Here is a 7,982-nt window from a genome sequence, read left to right as displayed (position 1 = left end):
AAAAGTAGTTACAGCAGGGCTGAGGGATGGATGAAAAGTTGGTCTTTGCAGCATGTGTTCATGGCCATAAGCTCTACCAGGAAAACAGGTTATTCCTAAGCACAAAGGAGGACAGTTTTTCCTATTATTACTGTTTTCTTGTCCCTGGGCTAAATGGCCTGATGTGAACATCTCCAGCAGGAGTAAGGAACTACCACACCAGTGTGACTCAGAGCATCCTCTGGTTCACCCTCAGCCACCACACGCTGCCTTGGATCAGGATCAAGTTCACAGCTATGTAAGTTCCTGTGTTTGGTTCTCATTTAAGCCGAAGTAAATCCCTCACAGCCTTGAGTAAGTTACCAGTAGAGGAGGATCTGATGTGCTTGCCTTGGTAGGGCTGAGCAGCGCTGGTGCTGCATGCATAGATAGGGAGTTTGGAAGCCTTGCTCAAAAAAAACTTGTCAGCTTTTGTGCTTTTCATGGTGAGAAGTAGTGCCTGGTTTCGTTCTCCAGTGTCATAAACTTGGAGATGATGGAGCAGGGCAATGTGAGGGTGTGAGTGAGTGGAGTTTGCTGTGGGGTCTGGCAGTAGCAGAGGTGGGCTGGAGGAAACCCTCCTTTGTGCAGACCTGTTCCCTTGGAGGGACTGGAGCTGGGCTGGAGGAGAGGAGCTCAGGAGGGTTATGTCCCACTGAAGGCAATGCTTTTATTGAGGCAGAATTTACTTAAGTTAGTGATGGATCACTTGACATCTTTATGCCTGAGGGCAGGAGAAATTCAGTTGGGGTTTGTATGAGACCTAGGAGCCCTGTTTGTATACACGTGTGTTGGGGATGCCTCCTTGTTGGGTACCTGATAACTGCGCTGCAAGTACGTGGCTGTGTATCAGTAGAAAACCCCTGTCTGAGCATCATGCTCCTAGTCAGGGAGAAAGAAAAACAGATTTGTCCTCATTTCTAGGAGGAAGCAAGGCTGAAAGGAGGGTGAGTGCCACAGTTGTGAAGGGGCTAAGCAGATATTGGTGTTGCTTCACCACAGAAACCTCCAGAAAGGTTATTTCTGACTTCAAGGTCAGAATTGAGGCTTGGTCACTGATCCCTTTCACTTATTGCTGGCTGCAGTGCATTCCCAGCCTCTCCAAGATGAGGCACTGTTAAATCAAAGCCCACACTGGGAAGATCATTCCATAGCCCTTGATGTGCGCACATGGGTGTCAGCATGGACAGGATCTGCTTTTCCCCGCTCAGTGTCAGCACTGTGTGTGAGGTGTGCTGCAATAGGTACAGTCCTGGAGAATGGATTACCTCATAACTTTGTTTTCCACTTGTTCCCTTTGGGAGCTTGGGGCAGACCCTGAGTGCTTGTTTCTGAGAGCATTTCCATCAAGACCTGGGTCTTGTGAGCAGGTCCCCGAGATGCAGCTTGCAAAGAGTATCAGGGTGTTCGGAGCAAGTATTGCTTCTGGCTGGGAATTTCCTTCTCTTTACAAACTGGGTCCTCAACCAAATGGTGAGCTGTCAGTGTGTGAGAGTGCTAATGCTCGCTGTAAATCTGTTAAAGCTAAAACTGGTCAATTCATTGATCTTGCAGGCTAGCTCAATTTTAAGGTTGGACTTTCAGATCAAGAGGTTGGTTTAGCTTTCTGTGCTCAGTATCACATAAGCTTTATCCTTCTGGGTCGCACCAGGGATTGAACCAAATCCCCCTTTTTGTCAAGTCAGTTGATTTTCTGAGGTTTCCTATGACTTCGCCTTTCACAAATGTGCTAACATCCTTCAGGGAAGCACGAATCAGAGGTCCCTTCTCTACCCGCTTGACACATATAGGCCAGGAGTGTTTCGAGATGAAGCAGTAGTGTAGGATGTGTGTTGTTACCTTATGGTCACAGGATCCGCCACCGACTTGTTGTAGGGAGATGTGTTCAAAAGCACACACAGGAGCCAGTGAGGCTGAGATAGGAGCCACAGGGAGGGTGGGAAAGTGCTGAGCACACTTGTGGGAACGTTTTGGCCTCAGGTCCCCCTCAGCCCATGGTGGAGCTGGCTCCCAGCAGCAGGGAAGCCTCTGGGAACTGGAGATGCTGATTCAGGAGGGAGGACAAAAATAAAGCATGCTGTCTCTCGGCTGAATTAAGGGGGTAATCAAAGATAACAAGCGGTTGATGGCTGTCTCATTAGCAGGTATCTGCTTTCCTGTGGCGTGTTTGCCTGCTGCCTCTGTAGGTAGCACAGGGGAGGTTGGTGGTGCAGAGGTTTTGAGTGGTTTCAGCACAGCCTGGCTTCAGGAGCTGATAAATAGAGCCATGGTTTTACTCCTGAGCATGCAGCAAAGGGAGGTGTTCCCAGGAGTGGTCCTGGGTACTGCCAGCCCCGGGCATCCTCCCACTGCTGGGTGCAATGTTAATCTCTGCTCAATCAGGTGCTGCTTTTGTTGAGGTGTTTCTTCTGCTCTTTCCAGTCTACTGGACTCTTGTCCCAGTGGAGCAGCAGACGGAGGAGCAGGCTCCTTTCTTGTCTTGCTTTAGCTGTCTTCTGCATCTTTCCCAACCCCGCACTTCCTTAGACTAGAGACAAGCAATTTAAATCCAGTCATTTTCAAGCCATACTCCAGCGGGATGAATGTTTTCAGTGACTCTGGTGGGCTCCTGGTTTGATTCAGGTATTATCCAGGCAGCATCTCTCCTAGGTAGGCCAGACCCAATACCTTCTCCTGCAGCAGTTCCTGCCTGAAAGGTTGCAACCACCTTGTTCCAGAAACACGGGATGCTGCTGGGATGACAAAGCGGGTATTTCATTCACCTGTGGGTAGCACTTGGGTGTGTTGTTGGTGCTGCCCAGGGTGGGAGGCTGGTTCACCAGGACTTGCCCAGTGTGCAGACAGAAATGCTGCTGCTGGTTCAGAGACTGATCTGTTCTTAGTATCTTTATGGAGCCAGTATCCTGGAGTATGCAGAGATGTGGTCCCTTGCCTCAGAAGCTATCTGAGCTCATGTTGAGTTTGGCTGGATCCAGTCTGGCTTAAATCTTCCATCGTGAGATGCCTGTTTGTTCAGCTCTAGTGTGAGTTTGTCAGTAGTGAGCCTGTGAGCTCCTGCCTCAGGTCTGGGTTCATCTAAGTGACAAGGAAAAATAACCTGAAATCTTATTCCAGGGGATAAGGACTGCTGTATCTGGGAGAGGAGAGTTCACTGCAGTGCATAAACACTTAAAAAACCCTAACCTGAATCAGGGAGTAAAGTTAAAACATGGAACAAACTAGTTCTGATAGATAAAAGCACTAAACCAGAGGTTAAGTGTAATCTGACTTGTATGCCTTGTCTTCACACTTCTGTACCTTAGCTCCTTTGATTGTCTATATATAAGAGGTGACACTGGAGAGCCTGGATTTATCATGAAGATTTATTTGTCATGGAGAGATGAAGGAGCTGTCTGGCACTTGGGCTTTTCATATCAAGTTGCACTTCTGGCAGATGCCAGTGGAGCATTTAAAGAAGATCACATTGTAGAGCAGAGTAGTAAGTTGCTATAAGGATGGACAGAGGTTTGTGGGCTCTAAGTAGAGAGACACTGGATTTGTTACTGGTCCTGATTGTGTACAGATAGATACAAAACATGTAGCCAGAGGCATAAGCAGCAGCTTCTGTGAGAGCATGTTTGTCATTTGTTAAATCCATTGGGGTGATGGAAGAAGATGCTGGTGTGAAAAACAGGAGATATTGGCAGCTGGCTGAGGAGCTTGCCAGCAGCTGTTTGCGTTTTCAGAGGTCTGAACAAGGTCTGACAAAGCTTTGCCCTGCTAGCATCCATCTGAAAGCTCTTCTCAAGGCATCCATGTCCAATGCAGTGCTGTGCATCTGCCTCACATTGCTTTGCTCTGTCTTGTGATACTTCAGCTCCTGAGACCAAACTCTCACAGCTATCAGTAGCAGTTTGTAGGGATCTGTTTCCAGGGGGGTGCAAACAGCTGATGAGAATATGGACAGTTTGTGCTCTTTCTCCAAACCTTCCTTGGTTTTCAGCTCTCATCCTGGAGTGGTGAGGGCTCCACTGAACAGCAGGTCATGGTGTGGAGTCCAGCTGTGTTCCAGCTGTTTTATTGCGTGAGGATTTGGTACGCAATCACAGATATGGAACCTATGTCAGCGAATGTAGGGAGAGAAAACGTTTACAGCTCTATAGGAGCTGTATGTAACATAGTATGTTGGCTATAAGACAGGATTGGGCTTCTTTGGGAGTTCTCTCTGCCCCTGTGTATCACCCATACTTGTAAACGACACTGTGGAAGCAGGAGGCAGGACCTCATCCTTTACATGGGTGTTATCCATCCCATTTTGTAGCTGGGGCAGATGAGAGGGATGTCCATGCTTGCGCACTGGAGCGAGGAACAGAGCCCAGGAGCTAGAACTTCTCTTGCTTTACCAATGTCACAGAGCCATCCATTTCTTAAAGCTTCAGCTAGTTGGTGATAAATATGATTTGCTTCAGGTGCTCTTCTCCTTGTAGCTGGAGCAGATCAGATCCTTATTGTGTCCAGGTGTCCTATATACACTGAAAACACTGAAGTCTCATTAAGTGTCATTCACTAAACCCTTTCCACTGCTGTATGAGCATTAGCGAATGGTCCTCTATACTGTGGTTCTAAATGAAGAGCAGTGCATACATATGGCAGTTTACTGTCCTATCCTTAACAAAGCCATGATTACATGGAGATACAGAAGGGGCTGATAAACTGTTTTGAGTTCTCTGCCATTAAGAGAAATGGCACCAAAATAGTTGTAGTGTTGTTTCTAGTTGCAACGGATGAGCAGCCTGGCTCATTAATCCTCCCTATCAGCAGCACATAGCCTGTCTGCACCAGAATAGCCCTGATCTCAGCAAACCTGCATCCAGCCCTGGCCTTCTGTTTTCGACGTATTTGGAAAAGACAAGCTTCCAGCACAGCCCCGAAGGGACTTCCACTTGGCTGGGCTGCCTTTCGGTGGCAGAGATGACCCAGGGCACAAGGGGCTTTGCGTGGACAAGAAAGCCAAAGCTGGGGTGATATTCCTGCTTGGGGCAGCGACTGCATCATGGGATGCAAAGTGCTGCCTGCCTGGTGTTAGAGGATGGAGGAAAGTTGTGCAAAGACAGGGATCACAGAGACAGGGCAAGTGCAGATGTGTTGGTACTACTGTTTTGGCTGCTAAATAGGGATTTAGTCTTCTGCACCCATGAACTATGCAGATCACCACGTATTGTGCAGGCAGGAGATTTGGGTTTGGGACACTTTGAAAGCTAGGAATGTTTTCTCCATCTCTATTCTTTTCATTTTAACTGTGTGTATCCAATTGGCTTTGAAGGCTGAATGGCCAGGCAGCAGCATCTTAGAGCATACCCTGATGTGGACCTGGTGGGAATGTCGCAGCCTGGTTCAAAGCAGGCTTCTGCAGAGACCCTTCCCATTCACCACCTTACAAAGAGCTGCTTCTTGCAAGCCATCCAATTCAGGTTACACCAGACCTCATGTCCTTCCCAGCTGAATTCCTGAGATATGGCTGGATAAACCACTGGGGAGTAAGGAAATAAACTCCTGCTACCTTTGCCTTGCTTTCGCTAGGGTGACCGCACATGGTACATGAGGAAGCAGAGGAGCCATGACTTAGTGCCATCTGTCAGAGTGTAAGGGTCATGTATGGGGAAACTGGGCAAAAGGATTTCTGCATCATCCAAAGATCCCAAGGAAATATACTATGGTATGTTTGCTTCCTTAACCTCTCCTGTTCTGTGTTTCTGTTTGCCAGATGCCTTCAGTAGCACTCCCAGCACATGGGTTACACCCACAGAATAATGATGCCTTGCCTTTCTTTTTCAGCTGGAGATGGTATTTCACTTTCCTTCCTTTTTCACCTTTAAGGTAAAATAAATCAGGCTTTTAATGATTGTTGTATGGTGGAAAAGGCATAACCATGTTGGTGAAAAGGACCACTTGTGGCAGATGCTCAGAAGCAGAGGATGGCACACAGGGAGAACTGAGTGCAAGAGTGCGTCCCTCCTTGGCTCAGTTTGAGTGATGATGGTGGGTCTCTGCTGAGTGGTGAGGAATCAGGAACACCACCTCTGGCAGTGGGTAGCTGGACCTCTTGAGGTGAGCTGCTGACTAGGGAAAGAGATGGGTCTTGGGAACTGGGCTGGAGCAAAACAACAGTTTTCCTTCAGGTGTTATTGCCCTGGCTCAGAGAGCAGCAAACAGTGACATGGGGGGTTTCTACATGTCTAAAGTCCCCTTTAGTCCCCACTCTGGGTGGCAGGAAGGGCTGGGTTGATGTAGGATACCTGCAGAAGACAACAGAGGCATTGTGTGACCCCCCCAAGGGTTTGAGATCCTTCTGGAGTCCTCATCTCCTCAGGGATGCATCCTGGTGCTGGTTGGGTCCAATGGCGTCCTAATGCTGGGAGATGAGGCTGGACGTCCAGCCCATTGGCAGCTTTACCCACCTTTAAACCCCTTGCAGCCCTTTCACCGTGAAGGTTAAATTCTGCTGCCTCATGGAGGGGACCCGGGCACTTTGTCATTGCCCTGCTGGCTCTGTTAGTCTCACTGTGGTTTCCTTGCACTGACTGTGAGAAGGCTCAGGTTTCAGTTCCTTGTAACTTGACTGAACTTGAGCTATCTGAGGCTAAAATTTTCCATGCTGGGTGGGTGTCAAGCACCCTTTTGCGCTCATCTGAAGCTGATTTACTCCGTGTCTGTTGCATTCTTAGGTAATTCTCCTTTAACTTGAATGGACTTGAGAATTTAAGAATGAGATGTTTTGATTTTATGTATTGGGAAAATGAAAATAATTTAGTTTTCATTAGGAAAACGATTAATTAACATCAAGGCATTGCAGGGAAGGCATAATCCTAATAAGGTTTTTGTTTAGAAAACAACTGGAAAGAAACCCTTTTGATAAGGTCAGAGTGTGTCACTTTAAGCATTTTAGCCATGAAATCATTCAACTGCTCACCCCAAACAAGGACTTCATCTTCTGAATGCATATCTGAAGTGAAATCAAATTGTTGTTGTAAAGAAATGCTTTGACTTTAGTCACAACTTTTGGGTCATCTGTAAGTGAACTGTTTTTATAAATGGCTCAGTTCAGGCAGGTTTTGACATGATGGCATTTCTTCCAATAAGGAATGTCAATATTTCCTGGTGGATAATAGTCCCAAGTAGTAAATGTGAGCAGAGAGAGGAGCTTTGCTTTGTTTGATTTACAGACTTTGAAGCACCTTCAGGCTGTGGAGGTGCTTCCCCATGGTCGGTGTGGGTCACTGGTGGGACCACTGGTGCACAGCACCTCCACTACCTGCATCATGAGTGTAACACAGACCTTTTAATGGTATCAGTCATTGTGCTGACATCCTTTAATGTGTCTCCTGCTCTTCCAGATGAGTCCAAGTGTTCACTCATGGTTGGAGCCAGGTAGGAGAAGGGTCCGGCCTGGCCCTCGTGAGAGAGAGACCACAGAAAGATGCTCCTGTACCCTGTTTGTACTGTCTTTAGGCTGTTCATTCTGCATCATCGACTCCTGGTCATGCTACTGCTAATCCAGGCTTTATGGGGGTTATGGTTGACAAAGGAAGGTCTGTATCAGTGGCTGATAAAACTTGCAAGACTTCTGTGTCTTGCCTGGAGGGTTGACAATGTATTGACTGTGTGGCTGCAGAGGGGTGACCAAATAGACGCGTATCCCTGAGCTGAGTCTTACCGTGAAGGTGAAATTCTCTATAAAGAGAATAATGATGTATTCTTACACTCATGAAAGATCTTAAAAAATATTGACTTACAGAGGACCCCCAAAGTTTAAAGCTTTCCCAAACTACTACTTCAGTCTCTTCAGCCTGCTGGACTTAGAGGGAAGTGGAGCTTTCCTTCTACATGGCAGTTTCCAACAACATACTCTATGCCAGTGTTTCTCTTCTTTCTTTTCTCTCTTCCTAATGTTTGTTTGCCTGATCCCCTTTGGAACACTCAGACTA

At 47.2% G+C, this 7,982-nt stretch overlaps 1 long non-coding RNA gene across 1 annotated transcript in view; it reads left to right on the top strand.

Moving 5' to 3' along the window:
* Positions 1-172: 172 nt before the first annotated feature.
* Positions 173-7,982, top strand: part of LOC130593546 (uncharacterized) — a 175,331-nt gene continuing 167,521 nt past the window's right edge. The window contains exon 1 of the long non-coding RNA XR_008970823.1: positions 173-277. This is a non-coding gene — a long non-coding RNA (uncharacterized LOC130593546). The remainder of the gene's footprint in view (positions 278-7,982) is intronic.

The sequence above is a fragment of the Pezoporus wallicus genome, unplaced genomic scaffold, assembly GCF_028554395.1.
Source record: "Pezoporus wallicus isolate ANWC-B61680 ecotype Strahan unplaced genomic scaffold, APGP_CSIRO_Pwel_v1 contig_5231, whole genome shotgun sequence".
NCBI classification, from domain to species: domain Eukaryota; kingdom Metazoa; phylum Chordata; class Aves; order Psittaciformes; family Psittacidae; genus Pezoporus; species Pezoporus wallicus.
This window is presented reverse-complemented; position numbering and strand designations above follow the sequence as displayed.